Source organism: Triticum urartu, chromosome 6 (genome assembly GCF_003073215.2).
Source record: "Triticum urartu cultivar G1812 chromosome 6, Tu2.1, whole genome shotgun sequence".
Taxonomy (NCBI): Eukaryota; Viridiplantae; Streptophyta; class Magnoliopsida; order Poales; family Poaceae; genus Triticum; species Triticum urartu.
Window position 1 is genome coordinate 515,571,511 of NC_053027.1, and position 16,409 is coordinate 515,587,919.

A 16,409-nucleotide genomic window follows, 5' to 3' on the forward strand; every position below is an offset into this window, starting at 1 on the left:
TTGGCCGGTGGTACCCATGTTGTGTGGGTTGAGTTGTATTGGTTTTAGCCTGGTTTTCCTCAATTAACCAGGCAATTCTCACTATCTTCTAAGCCAATGAAAATGGAAGTCTTTTGCCTCGTTTTAAAATAATTAAATAAAACATCAGCGAGAAATAACATCCTTGGGCCAGCACCTGGCTAAGTTGAAATGATATTGTTCCGCGCCTTCCAAATATGCGAAGGATATTACCAATGTTGTCTTGGGCTTGCAGCCCTTCGGGTGGCATCACTTTCCAAACAAAGGAGAGATTGGTAGGAATCGAAACGCCGAGGATTGACCAAATCACAACAAAAAAATTGTGGTCATTTTTTCATATATATATATATATATATACATGAAGTGTCAGGTCATAGCATTGCTGAAGTGGACTAAAATTCAGGAGAATGGATGAGAATAGAAATGATGTAAAGTCGGGTATCGGTTTAAAATGGGCATAAGAAAGTAGTATTTTAGTAGAGCTGTATCGGAATGCATAAAGACTTAGTAACTTCAAAACTAATTTACTCAAGGAAGAGCTGCACAATTTACTCAAGTAAGAGCTGCTCAATATTATCATCAGAACACACTGTAATAGGATCATGGGAATTATATGTTGATGTGTACACACCTTCACAATTATATAACTCTATGTAACAATGCACAAAGGAGTAGAAGCCACAATATTGATTTACTCAAGGAAAAACTGGTCAATTATGTCATCAGAACAAACTGTAATAGGATGGTGCAAATTCTGTAAACCTTGAACGGGGCGCATAGTACCTTCCAAAGCCTATTAACATCAAGATGTAATAAGGCAAGAGAAAAATGATTGTAACTATCTTCTAATTGTTCAAACATTTGAGAAAGCTTAGAGAATCCGTCCTGCTGCCTTTTTCTCCAATGTGCTCTTCCTTCTTTTACCTGCAAAAATGAAGCATGTTCCACAAACTGGCAAAATCAGTGTTGTTACCAACAGACTTCCATATTATAAGAGGTATTCTGGAAGTATTTATGCTAACTAAATTCAGAAAAGACCAAAAGCATAATAATTTAGCAGCCCTATATAAGACTTGTTTCAATCCTCATGGTGCATCTCGAAGCCCTGCAATCGAAACTGGAACATCACTCGCACTGAAATCTCCAAACACCAGTTGATCTAACTAATCGAGCAAGAAGCAGTCCTGCACTGAAACCCCAAAACACTAGTTCAGTTATCCATATTATACACATCCCTGCTACTACAAATTCTGAAAAATGAGAAACTGGACCCTCGGCAACAACTGGCATAAAGGCTAAACCAGAGCAATCAACCATTACTTCTGTCATGGCACAAAATTTCTAATAGAATCACATCTAAGAATGTCAATTGGAAGGACATAAAGGAACTCTAGGAATTCATGGTGGCAGATAAAGCAAATAAAATAATATTGTTCAGGAAACGAGATAATATCGAGGACACAAAAGGTTGTTCCGAGATGTTCCAGACAATCTAACAGTTAGACAGCACACAAAAAAGGTTGAATCAAAGAGAAACTAAAAACCAGATTACAATATAAATTCGTTACCTTTTTTTGCTTAGGCAAAGGCCGACATGAACATTAGAAACCAACTTGAACTTATCTTTTTCTATGTAGTAAAAAACTGAACAAGTGTCTGTGTTTTTCATCAAAAGAAAAAAAATGCTAGGAGAGTAATATGCTTATGGCAGAATTAACATTGATAGCAAAAGAGGATACATACTGGAAATGTTGGACTAAATTTAGCCAACTTCACTAACAATGTAGAAATTGGCTTCAGTGTACTAACATAGTTATTTTGGATATAAGCAATCAACCATGAATTTAACATCAGAGATATCTGACCATTTTAAGTAACGAAAAAAGAGCCCAATAGCAAGATAGAACAACATAGAGCTGCATTGACCATTGGACCAAGCTCTGAGTAGAGAACCTACATTTCATATCCAATAACTGAAATTTGTGCGATACATCCATAAAGGAATATTAGCAGGACAGGTAGCGCTGGACATATTGTTTAAGAAAATAAATAGTCACTACTTTCTTGCGCGCAATGGAGCAGAAATTGGTGATCACAAGAGCAGAGTAGTCATGGTTGAGCCTGTTTTGACTTTCTTTTCTTATTCCACTTTAGAAAGGACAAAAGTGAAAAAAGCAAGCCAAAAACATATAGTACTCCCTCCGTAAACTAATATAAGAGTGTTTAGAATACTAAAATAGTGATCTAAACGCTCTTATATTAGTTTACAGAGGGAGTACCATTTAATGCCTCACAACAGTTTTTGCATGGCCAGTTAACCCTGAAAGAAGAAAGTCTGTGATATTACACTTAATATGTAAAAGAGGCTCAAACACAAAATTAAATTCAAAATAAAAGTAATGCTCATGTAGCATATTTTGTATTTACAACACAAGACAGTACCGTCAAACATTATATATTAGCTAGCTAAGTAGGAATCTCTTATTGGACTGTGCCTCAAATTATACCATGGAGGCATGAAACTAAGTATTTTTGGTCAGGAAAACAAAGATGCCCGCTTCCGCACCATGAATCGCAGAATTTTCATATAATTGTACTCACAAAGCTATTTAAACATAAAAGGAAACAGTAGTACCTTGTATATTTGTACAACCTATCAAGAACAAAGTTGTGAATTAATCTCTTCGTATTGATGCCCTCATCACCAAGCCCACTATCACTGATGCCTTCTCTTCCGGCACCATAAGTAGTGTGATCATTTTAGAAATATGACCAGTTATATTCTACTTGTATCTATCTCTATCTTGCAGTTCCACTGCTCATTGTCGTGGTTGCACTGCTCATGTCGGATTAGAGTTATGGTGCCCTATGAAACACAAGCAAAGTTTGAACAATCCCATGGTTATATTCTACTTAAGTTGGGACCACTATGCATGATATTTTGTATGAATCGCTATGAGAGAGAGCTGAACAATTATATAGCAAATTGGGTGTCGTATTCAATTGTATCCATGGAAAATATATTATGATCTCTAAACTACAGCAGTGTACAAAGAAACAACAACCAACGAAGGAAGCGGAGGCGGACGATGACAGAGATGACAAACCCAAGTCTTGGAAGGATGACAGTCGGATAGATATCTCATCTCTACTTCTGCTCATCTCCATTTATTAAGACACGACAACATATGTATATATATGATGTGCGCCAACTCTTTCTTGAGCATTGCCCGCTGCTGAACCTGCACATGAGAAAACTGACAAATGTTCTTATTATTGTTCTGCCTTATGCAACTTCTGAAGGAAATATGCCATAGAGGCAATAATAAAGTTATTATTTATTTCCTTATATCATGATAAATGTTTATTATTCATGCTAGAATTGTATTAACCGGAAACATAATACATGTGTGAATATATAGACAAACAGAGTGTCACTAGTATGCCTCTACTTGACTAGCTCGTTAATTGAAGATGGTTATGTTTCCTAACCATGAACAAAAGTGTTGTTATTTGATTAACGAGATCACATCATTAGAAGAATGATGTGATTGACATGACCCATTCCATTAGCTTAGCACCCGATCGTTTAGTATGTTGCTATTGCTTTCTTCATGACTTATACATGTTCCTATGACTATGAGATTATGCAACTCCCGTTTGCCGGAGGAACACTTTGTGTGCTACCAAACGTCACAACGTAACTGGGTGATTATAAAGGAGATCTATAGGTGTCTCCAAAGGTACATGTTGGGTTGGCATATTTCGAGATTAGGATTTGTCACTCCGATTGTCGAAGAGGTATCTCTGGGCCCTCTCGGTAATACACATCACATAAGCCTTGCAAGCATTGCAACTAATAAGTTAGTTGCGAGATGATGTAATAAAAAACGAGTAAAGAGACTTGCCGGTAACGAGATTGAACTAGGTATTGAGATACCGACGATCGAATCTCAGGCAAGTAACATATCGATGACAAAGGGAACAATGTATGTTGTTACGCGGTCTGACCGATAAAGATCTTCGTAGAATATGTGGGAGCCAACATGAGCATCTAGGTTCCGCTATTGGTTATTGACCGGAGACGTGTCTTGGTCATGTCTACATTGTTCTCGAACCCGTAGGGTCCGCACGCTTAAGGTTTCGATGACAGTTATATTATGAGTTTATGAGTTTTGATGTACCGAAGTTAGTTCGGAGTCTCGGATGTGATAACGGACATGAGGAGGAGTCTCGAAATGGTCGAGACATAAAGATTGATATATTGGACGGCTATATTCGGACACCGGAAGTGTTCCGGGTGATTTCGGAGAAAACCAGAGTGCCGGAGGGTTACCGGAACCCCCCGGGAGAAGTAATGGGCCTTATGGGCCCTAGTGGAGAGAGAGAGGGGCGGCCAGGGTGGGCCGCGCGCCCCCTCCCCCTCTGGTCCGAATTGGACTAGGAGAGGGGGGCGCCGCCCCCCTTTCCTTCTCCCTTTCCCCCTTCCTTTCCCCCTCCTAGTAGGAGTAGGAAAGAGGGGAGTCCTACTCCTACTAGGAGGAGGACTCCTCCTCCTTGGCGCACCCTAGGGCCGGCCGGCCTCCTCCCCTTGCTCCTTTATATATGGGGGCAGGGGGCACCCCTAGACACACAAGTTGATCCACGTGATCATTTTCTTAGCCGAGTGCGGTGCCCCCTTCCACCATACTCCTCGATAATATTGTAGCGGTGCTTAGGCGAAGCACTGCGACGGTAGAACATCAAGATCGTCACCACGCCGTCGTGCTGACGGAACTCTTCCCCGACACTTTGCTGGATCGGAGTCCGGGGATCGTCATCGAGCTGAACGTGTGCTAAAACTCGGAGGTGCCGTAGTTTCGGTGCTTGATCGGTCGGGCCGTGAAGACGTACGACTACATCAACCGCGTTGTCATAACGCTTCCGATGTCGGTCTACGAGGGTACGTAGATTACACTCTCCCCTCTTGTTGCTATGCATCACCATGATCTTGCGTGTACGTAGGAATTTTTTTGAAATTACTACGTTCCCCAACAGTGGCATCGGAGCCTAGGTTTTATGTGTTAATTTTATATGCACGAGTAGAACACAAGTGAGTTGTGGGCGATATAAGTCATACTGCTTACCAGCATGTCATACTTTGGTTCGGCGGTATTGTTGGATGAAGCGGCCCGGACCAACATTACGCGTACGCTTACGCGAGACAGGTTCTACCGACGTGCTTTGCACACAGGTGGCTGGCGGGTGTCAGTTTCTCCAACTTTAGTTGAACTGAGTGTGGTTACGCCCGATCCTTGCGAAGGTTAAAACAGCACCAACTTGACAAACTATCGTTGTGGTTTTGATGCGTAGGTAAGAACGGTTCTTGCTAAGCCCGTAGTAGCCACGTAAAACTTGCAACAACAAAGTATAGGACATCTAACTTGTTTTTGCAGGGCATGTTGTGATGTGATATGGTCAAGACGTGATGAGATATAAGTTGTTCTATGAGATAATCAAGTTTTGTTGAAGTTATCGGCAACTAGCAAAAGCCTTATGATTGTCTCTCTATTGCATAAGATGCAAGCGCCAAATAATTGCTTTACTTTATCGCTATGCGATAGCAATAGTTGCAAGAGCAGTAGTTGGCGAGACGACCATGTGACAACACATTGATATAGATCAAGATGATGGAGATCATGGTGTCATGCCGGTGATGATGGAAATCATGACGATACTTTGGAGATAGAGATCAAAGGCACAAGATGATGATGGCCATATCATGTCACATATTTTGATTGCATGTGATGATTATCTTTTATACATCTTATTTTGCTTAGTTCGACGGTAGCTTTATAAGATGATCTCTCACTAATTATCAAGGTACAAGTGTTCTCCCTGAGTATGCACCGTCGCGAAAGTTCTTCGTGCTGAGACACCATGTGATGATCGGGTGTGATAGGCTCTACGTTCAAATACAACGGGTGCAAAACAGTTGCACATCCGGAATACTCAGGTTAAACTTGACGAGCCTAGCATATAACAGATATGGCCTCGGAACACGAAGACTGAAAGGTCGAGCGTGAATCATATAGTAGATATGATCAACATAGTGATGTTCACCATTGAAACTACTCCATCTCACGTGATGATCGGACATGGTTTAGTTGATTTGGATCACGTGATCACTTAGAGGATTATAGGGATGTCTATCTAAGTGGGAGTTCTTAAGTAATATGATTAATTGAACTTAATTTATCATGAACTTAGTCCTGGTAGTATTAGCATATCTATGTTGTAGATCAATAGCTCGCGTTGTTGCTTACATATGTTTATTTTGATATGTTCCTAGAGAAAATTGTGTTGAAAGATGTTAGTAGCAATGATGCAGATTGGATCCGTGATCTGAGGTTTATCCTCATTGCTGCCCAGAAGAATTATGTCCTTGATGCACCGCTAGGTGACAGACCTATTGCAGGAGCAGATGTAGACGTGATGAACGTTTGGCTAGCTCAATATGATGACTACTTGATAGTTTAGTGCACCATGCTTAACGGCTTAGAATCGGGACTTCAAAGACGTTTGAATGTCATGGACCATATGAGATGTTCCAGGAGTTGAAGTTAATATTTCAAGCAAATACCCGAGTTGACAGATATGAAGTCTCCAACAAGTTCTATAGCTAAAAGATGGAGGAGAAACGCTCAACTAGTGAGCTTGCGCTCAGATTGTCTGGGTACTACAATTGCTTGAATCAAGTGGGAGTTAATCTTCCAGATAAAATAGTGATTGATAGAATTCTCTTGTCACCATCACCAAGTTAACAAAACTTCGTGATGAACTATGATATGCAAGGGATAACGGAAACGATTCCCAAGCTCTTCGTAATGCTGAAATTGAGGAAGGTAGAAATCGATAAAAACATCATGTGTTGATGGTAGACAAGACCACTAGTTTCAAGAAAAGGGCAGAGGGACGAAGGGGAACTTCAAGAAGAACAGCAAGCAAGTTGCTGCTCAAGTGAAGAAGCCCAAGTCTGGTCCTAAGCGTGAGACTAAGTGCTTCTACTACAAAGGGACTGGTCACTGGAAGCGGAACTACCCCAAGTGATTGGCGGATAAGAAGGATGGCAAAGTGAACATAAGTATATTTGATATACATGTTATTGATGTGTACTTTACTAGTGTTTATAGCAACCCCTCAGTATTTGATACTAGTTCAGTTGCTAAGATTAGTAACTCGAAGCGGGAGTTGCAGAATAACCAGAGACTAGTTAAGGGTGAAGTGACGATGTGTGTTGGAAATGGTTCCAAGATTGATATGATCATCATCGCACACTCCCTATACTTTCGGGATTAATGTTGAACCTAAATAAGTGTTATTTGGTGTTTGCGTTGAGCATGAATATGATTTGATCATGTTTATTGTAATACGGTTATTCATTTAAGTAAGAGAATAAATTGTTGTTCTGTTTACATGAATAAAACCTTATATTGTTACACACCCAATGAAAATAGTTCATTGGATCTCGATCGTAGTGATACACATATTCATAATATTGAAACCAAAAGATGCGAAGTTAATAATGATAGTGCAACTTATTTGTGGCACTGCCGTTTAGGTCATATTGGTGTAAAGCGCATGAAGAAACTCCATGCTGATGGGATTTTGGAATCACTTGATTATGAATCACTTGGTGCTTGCGAACCATGCCTTATGGTCAAGATGACTAAAGACTCCGTTCTCCGAAACAATGGAGCGAGCAACGGACTTATTGGAAATAATACATACTGATGTATGCGATCCAATGAGTGTTGAAGCTCGTGGCGGGTATCGTTATTTTCTGACCTTCACATATGATTTGAGCAGATATGGGTATATCTACTTGATGAAACATAAGTCTGAAACATTTGAAAAGTTCAAAGAATTTCAGAGTGAAGTGGAAAATCATCGTAAAAAGAAAAATATGGTTTCTACGATCTGATTGCAGAGACAAATATTTGAGTTACGAGTTTGGTCTTCAATTAAAACTATGTGGAATATTTTCACAAATTCGTGCCACCTGGAACACCACAGCATAATGGTGTGTCCGAACGTCATAACCGTACTTTATTGGATATAGTGCAATCTATGATGTTTCTTACAGATTTACCAACATTGTTTTGCGGTTATGCATTAAAGACAGCTGCATTCACATTTAAAAGGGCACCATCTAAGTCCGTTGAGACGACACAATCTGAACTGTGGTTTGGCAAGAAACCAAAGTTGTCGTTTCTTAAAATTTGGGGTTGTGATGCTTCTATGAAAAAGTTTCATCCTGATAAGCTCAAACCCAAATCAGAGAAATATGTCTTCATAGGATACCCAAAGGAGACTGTTGGGTACACCTTCTATCACAAATCCGAAGGCAAGTTATTCATTGCTGAGAATGGATCCTTTCTAGAGAAGGAGTTTCTCTCGAAAGAAGTGAGTGGGAGGAAAGTAGAACTTGATGAGGTAACTGTACCTGCTCCCTTATTGGAAAGTAGTTCATCACAGAAATCTGTTCCTGTGACTACTAGACCAATTAGTGAGGAAGCTAATGATGATGATCATGTAACTTCAGATCAAGTTACTACCGAACCTCGTAGGTAAACCAGAGTGAGATCCGCACCAGAGTGGTACGGTAATCCAGTTCTGGAGGTCATGTTACTTGACCATGACGAGCCTACGAACTATGAGGAAGCAATGATGAGCCCAGATTCCGCGAAATGGCTTGAGGCCATGAAATCTGAGATGAGATCCATGTATGAGAACAAAGTATGGACTTTGATTGACTTGCCCAATGATTGGCGAGACATTGAGATTAAATGGATCTTCAAGAGGAAGACGGACGCTGATAAGTAGTGTTACTATCTACAAAGCTAGAATTGTCGCAAAAAGATTTTCGACAAGTTCAAGGTGTTGACTACGATGAGGGTTTCTCACTCGTATCTATGCTTAAGTATGTCCGAATCATGTTAGCAATTCCCGCATTTTATGAAATCTGGCAAATGGATAAACAAAACTGCATTCCTGAATGGATTTATTAAAGAAGAGTTGTATATGATACAACCAGAAGGTTTTGTCAATCCTAAAGGTGCCAACAAAATTGCAAGCTCCAGCGATCCATCTATGGACTGGTGTAAGCATCTCGGAGTTGGAATATGCGCTTTGATGAGATTATCAAAGCATATAGTTTTATACAGACTTGCGGTGAAGCCTGTATTTACAAGAAAGTGAGTGGGAGCACTACAGCATTTCTGATAAGTATATGTGAATGACATATTGTTGATCGGAAATAATGTAGAATTATTCTGCAAAGCATAAAGGAGTGCTTTGAAAGAAGTTTTTCAAAGAAAGACCTCGGTGAAGCTGCTTACATATTAAGCATCAAGATCTATAGAGATAGATCAAGACGCTTGATAAGTTTTTTTCAATGAGTACATACCTTGACAATATTTTGAAGTAGTCCAAAAATGGAACAATCAAAGAAAGAGTTCTAGGCTGTGTTACAAGGTGTGAAATTGAGTAAGACTCAAAGCCCGACCACGGCAGAAGATAGAAAGAGAATGAAAGTCATTCCCTATGCCTCAGCCATAGGTTCTATAAAGTATGCCATTATGTGTAGCAGATCTATTGTATACCCTACACTGTGTTAAGCAAGGGAGTACAATAGTGATCTAAGAGTAGATCACTGGACATCGGTCAAAATTATCCTTAGTTGAATAAGGAAATATTTCTCAATTATGGAGGTGACAAAAGGTTCGTCGTAAAAAGTTACGTCGATGCAAGTTTTGACATAGATCTGGATGACTCTAAGTCTTGATCTAGATACATATTGAAAGTCGGAGCAATTAGCTAGAGTAGCTCCGTGCAGAGCATTGTAGACATAGAATTCGCAAAATACTTACGGATCTGTATGTGGCAGACCCATTGACTAAAATTATCTCACAAGCAAAACATGATCACACCTTAGTACTCTTTGGGTGTTAATCACATAAACAATGTGAACTAGATTACTCAATCTAGTAAACCCTTTGGGTATAGATCACATGACGATGTGAACTATGGGTGTTAATCACATGGTGATGTGAACTATTAGTGTTGAATTACATGGCGATGCGAACTAGATTATTGACTCTAGTGCAAGTGGGAGACTGAAGGAAATATGCCCTAGAGGCAATAATAAAGTTATTATTTATTTCCTTATATCATGATAAATGTTTATTATTAATGCTAGAATTGTATTAACCGGAAACATAATACATGTGTGAATACATAGACAAACAGAGTGTCACTAGTATGCCTCTACTTGACTAGCTCGTTAATCGAAGATGGTTATGTTTCCTAACCATGAACAAAAGAGTTGTTATTTGATTAACAAGATCACATCATTAGAAGAATGATGTGATTGACATGACCCATTCCATTAGCTTAGCACCCGATCGTTTAGTATGTTGCTATTGCTTTCTTCATGACTTATACATGTTCCTATGACTATGAGATTATGCAACTCCCGTTTGCCGGAGGAACACTTTGTGTGCTACCAAACGTCACAACGTAACTGGGTGATTATAAAGGAGCTCTACAGGTGTCTCCAAAGGTACATGTTGGGTTGGCATATTTCGAGATTAGGATTTGTCACTCCGATTGTCGGAGAGGTATCTCTGGGCCCTCTCAGTAATGCACATCACATAAGCCTTGCAAGCATTGCAACTAATAAGTTAGTTGCGAGATGATGTATTACGAAACGAGTAAAGAGACTTGCCGGTAACGAGATTGAACTAGGTATTGAGATACCGACGATCGAATCTCGGGCAAGTAACATACCGATGACAAAGGGAACAACGTATGTTGTTATACAGTCTGACCGATAAAGATCTTCGTAGAATATGTGGGAGCCAATATGAGCATCCAGGTTCCGCTATTGGTTATTGACCAGAGACGTGTCTCGGTCATGTCTACATTGTTCTCGAACCCGTAGGGTCCGCACGCTTAAGGTTTCGATGACAGTTATATTATGAGTTTATGAGTTTTGATGTACCGAAGTTAGTTCGGAGTCCCGGATGTGATCACGGACATGAGGAGGAGTCTCGAAATGGTCGAGACATAAAGATTTATATATTGGACGGCTATATTCGGACACCGGAAGTGTTTCGGGTGATTTCGGAGAAAACCGGAGTGCCGGAGGGTTACCGGAACCCCCCCGGGAGAAGTAATGGGCCTTATGGGCCCTAGTGGAGAGAGAGGGGAGGCTAGGGTGGGCCGCGCGCCCCCTCCCCCTCTGGTCCGAATTGGACTAGGAGAGGGGGGCGGCGCCCCCCTTTCCTTCTCCCTCTCCCCCTTCGTTTCCCCCTCCTAGTAGGAGTAGGAAAGAGGGGAGTCCTACTCCTACTAGGAGGAGGAGGACTCCTCCTTGGCGCGCCCTAGGGCTGGCCAGCCTCCTCCCCTTGCTCCTTTTTATACGGGGGCAGGGGGCACCCCTAGACACACAAGTTGATCCACGTGATCGTTTTCTTAGCCGTGTGCGGTGCCCCCTTCCACCATACTCCTCGATAATATTGTAGCGGTGCTTAGGCGAAGCCCTGCGACGGTAGAACATCAAGATCGTCACCACGCCGTCGTGCTGACGGAACTCTTCCCTGACACTTTGCTAGATCGGAGTCCGGGGATCGTCATCGAGCTGAACGTGTGCTAAAACTCGGAGGTGTCGTAGTTTCGGTGCTTGATCGGTCGGGCTGTGAAGACGTACGACTACATCAACCGCGTTGTCATAACGCTTCCGCTGTCGGTCTACGAGGGTACGTGGATTACACTCTCCCCTCTCGTTGCTATGCATCACCATGATCTTGCGTGTACGTAGGATTTTTTTTGAAATTTCTACGTTCCCCAACAACTTCGACATAATGTGAATAGGAGTAAGTAGGTGTCGTATCCAGAATTTTTTTGACCAATAGTAACTTCTACATAATGCATCATATTCTGTATGTAATGTCGAAGGATCGACATCAAGATTACATGACACAAAGTGGGAATTGAAGTGGCCAACTAACCAAGCCTAGGTGAAAGGAAATCTTGAATTTGTCCATTCATGTCTGATACAAAGAACTGATAATTAGCACTGTAATTCACACAAAGGTAGCTATTTTTGTTTTTCTTGTATAAATCCAAGAAATACCACTAATACAATTTATCAAACTGCGATACCAACAAATTGAGTTCCATTGCCCTTCAGTGTTTAGCAGTTGCCTTTTAACGGGATTGTAGATAGCCTCAAAAAATGGCATATTGCTTCTCACTTACTTTCTAAGTGTCAATGCAGAACTTTGTGTGACACAAACCCTAACTTTTCTGACATGCAACACTCCCCGGGAACATGGGAGGTCAATGGGTTCGTGTGTGTTGAAATAGACCTGGTCCCAGAGTATCACTCATCAGAACGACCGTCCAAGGCACAGATCATCCAACATCCGTAATAAAATTGAGTAGGCTACAACAGAGGTAAGGGTAGGCTCTAAGGGTAACTCCAACGTGACACCGACTTTTTCAGCTCTATTTAGTCCCACAAGCCAAGGCTGTCTTGATTTCTCAAGACATGATTGTTTCAGCCAGTCATCATCGTCATCGCCCCTCTTTTTGGTCCAAAAATGAGGTTGCCTCTGCACACCAAGCAACATGACCATGATACCCCGTTACATGTGTGCACACATCCAACCATCAAGCTCAGGAGCTGCTCATACCTGGAGTCAACCGACCAAACCCCCACGATGCAGACGGCCCGTCAGACAAACACCATACGGTTCCCAGCCAATGCCACACCTGAATCCAAGGCAACAGAACGGCGGTCGCTGGCAGCGGTGCGGAACTGACGTGGCCGCCAACCCGACGATTGGCCAGTGATCCGGCAATGAGAGCTCGCCTGATTCAGCATAGGGTTTGGGTTGTAATCAAATGTAACAAAATGATGAGGTGAGAAAGATGGTTCAGCCTGTCTCTGAATCATTCAGCCTCTCATTATTTTGAGAAAATAGGCTCAAGACAAGGTATCATCTATCAGCCTGCTTAAGTGAGTTTCATAGTGGAGTGTTCCTTGCAGTTCAGGAGCACACCACGGATTCTTGGTCATTCAAATAAAGAGCTTTTTCTCAGAGAGAGAGGGAGTGATGGGGATCGTACCGGATCCAAAGCAACAAGTAGCCAAGCTACGAGAAATCCATCGACAGCGGCTAAGATCCCACGCCATCCCGACCAATCCCTCGACCGGAACGCATCACAGGCCCCGCCACTCGGTCCCCAGCCCGCGCCGCCATGGATGTCCCCACCGCACGGAAGGGGCGGCGACCCAGCGAGTCCGTCGGTCGGGAGCCTGGATGGCGCCGGCGGATCCCTCCATCATCGCCGCCCTTCGGGAAGGGGTGCGGCCCCAGCCAACGCGAGCCAGGTTGGCCACTCTCCCATCCAACACCGTGCCTCCTCTCCTCTTCCTCTCTTTCTCCCTCCTCTCTCTCCCTCTCATCTTCTCTCTCCTACAGATCTAACTGAGCGCCGCCACTGTCACCCTTTGCTTGCAGGTCGGGGCCGTGGTGGGGATCCGGGAAGGAGGAGGGGCATAAGGGAGGAATGGTGTGGCGGCTGTGAGAAGGAGTGGGTGGCTGTGGACGGGAGGCTAGGGTTTGGTGCGGTTATGTCCAATGGGCTCCTCGCCCCTGCCACGGGACGCGCGGCGTGCGAGAAAAGGTTCACCCGCCCGAAGATGACCCGCTGCTGAGACAGCCAATGCAAGCTTGAGACGAGCCCACTCGTCATTGGGCAAGGAAAATGACTGGGAGGTGAAAACGATTTAACTGCAAGTGAAGATCCAATGGTGCAGCTAGCCAGAGGGGTAGATCCGACGGCCGACGAAGCTTGCAATCGGGGGAGCATTCTGGGAGCGAGTTTGCTAGCTTCTGTTTGTTTTAAATATGTATATCACTACGATCGAGATTCAATAAACCATTCACCTTGGGTGTATGACCATAGAAGGTTTTATTCATGTAAACAGAATAACAATTATTCTTTGACTTAAATGAATAACTGTATTGCAATAAACATGATCCAATCATATTATGCTCAACACGAACATCAAATAACATTTATTTTAGGTTCAACACTAATCCCGAAGGTAAAGGGAGTGTACGATGATGATCTTATCAACCTTGGAATCACTTACAACACACATCGTCACCTTGCCCTCAACTAGTCTCTGTTCATTTTGTAACTCTTGTTTCAAGTTACTAATCATAGCAACTGAGCCAATATCAAATACCAGGGGCTACTATGAATACCAGTAAAGTGCACATCAATAACATGTATATCATATATACTTTTGTTCACTTCGCCATCCTTCTTATCCGCCATGTATTTGGGGCAGTTCCGCTTCCAGTGACCATTTCCTTCACAGTAGAAGCACTCAGTTTCAGGCTTGGGTCTAGCTTTGGGCTTCTTTATGGGAGTGGCAACTTGCTTATCGTTCTTCTTGAAGTACCCTTTCTTTCCCTTACCCTTTTACTTGAAACTAGTGGTCTTGTCAACCATCAACACTTGATGCTTTTCTTGATTTCTACCTTCGCCAATTTCATCACCGCGAAGAGCTCGGGGAATCGTTTTCGTCACCCCTTGCATATTATAGTTCATCACGAAGTTCTAGTAACTTGGTGATAGTGACTAGAGAACTCTGTCAATCACTATCTTATCTGGAAGATTAGCTCCCACTTGATTCAAGCGATTGTAGTACTCAGACATTCTGAGCACATGCTCACTGGTTGAGCTATTCTCCTACATCTTGTAGGCAAAATACTTGTCAGAGGTCTCATACCTCTCGACTTGGGCATGAGTCTGAAATACCAATTTCAGCTCTTGGAACATCTTATATGCTCTGTGGCGTTCAAAACATTTTTGAAGTCCCGGTTGTAAGCCGTAAAGCATGGTGCACTAACTATCAAGTAGTCATCATACCGAGCTTTGTCAAACATTCATAACGTCTACATCTGCTCCTGCAACAGGTCTGTCACCTAGTGGTGCATCAAGCACATAATTCTTCTGTGCAGCAACGAGGATAAACCTCAGATCACGGACCCAGTCCGCATCATTGCTACTATCATCTTTCAACTTAGTTTTCTCTAGGAACATATCAAAAATTAAAACAGAGAGCTAAACACGAGCTATTGATCTACAACAACATAGATATGCAAAACTATTAGAACTAAGTTCATGATAAATTTAAGTTCGATTAATCATATTACTTAAGAACTCCCACTTAGATAGACATCCCTCGAGTCATCTAAATGATCACGTGATCCATATCAACTAAACCATGTCCAATTATCACGTGAGATGGAGTAGTTTTCTGTAGCGACCAGACCTCAAATAGTCTGATCTCTGTGCTCCGGTGTCATCCCTGGATCAGTAATGCTGACACCACACAGTACTCGGAGGATTTATAACAGAGTTGCAATCACACACTTATTACATCGAGTGTCTCAATAGAGAACTTATTATAATAAATATGGCTTAAGGCCATCTAATAACGATAACAGCGGAAGGCTTGGAAGATAAGTGAGTCCATCAACTCCAACAGCATCACTGAGTATAGAACCACGACCTAAAAACTCCTTAATCGTCGTCTGAAAAGTCTGCAACATTAACGTTGCAGCCCGAAACGGGTCAGCACATGGAATATGCTGGCAAGGTAACACATAGAGAGTAATGGAATGATATAGCTATACTATATGCATATCTGGCTGGTGGAAAGCTCTATGGTTACAGTTTTGCGTAAAGCCAATTTTTCCCTACTTCAAAGGAATAAATTTATTTAACTATCATGGTAGTTGTTAAACATTGAGAATGGTTGACAGCATTCTCAATCCCAATTAAAAATATCATTAACAAAACCCAACAAAATTAATTTAGAGTAACATGTTGAGATTCACATGATAATCCAGGTACTAGATACTCAAGATTGTCCATAACCGGGGACACGGCTAACCATGATTAGTTTATTACACTCTGCAGCGGTTTGCGCACTTTTCCCCACAAGACTCGATCGCCTCTGTTTGGTTTCTCGCACTACATGGTGTTTGAGAAGACGGATGACCGATACATAGTCTTTCAGAAGCGCTAGCACCTTACGATCGGGTAGACCGTACCACCTACATCCCCTACATCTGCTAGTCTACCACTGTAAGAGTTCGCACGACTTAGTCAACTATGCTAGAGCCCATAATAGCTTGTGGCTGCACACGGAAGTTTCTAGTATGAATAGTCTCATGATCCCTTTGAGCCTGGGTGGCGGTCCAAAAGAAAACAGGCAAGTCCTGGAATACCCAGGTGCCTCAATCCACCAAGATGTGTGT

General features: G+C 42.1%; 1 long non-coding RNA gene across 3 annotated transcripts; it reads right to left on the reverse strand.

Annotated features, from left to right (window-relative positions):
* Positions 1-732: 732 nt before the first annotated feature.
* On the reverse strand, positions 733-3,222 carry LOC125512575. Of its 3 annotated transcripts, none has more exons than XR_007285435.1 (3): positions 3,126-3,222; positions 2,654-2,884; positions 733-942 (listed from the first exon to the last, which is right to left on the reverse strand). It is a non-coding gene; the product is annotated as an uncharacterized LOC125512575 (long non-coding RNA). The 3 variants fall into 3 exon arrangements; XR_007285434.1 differs by having other exon boundaries at positions 733-969; XR_007285433.1 differs by lacking the exon at positions 733-942 and having other exon boundaries at positions 2,651-2,884.
* Positions 3,223-16,409: the final 13,187 nt, after the last annotated feature.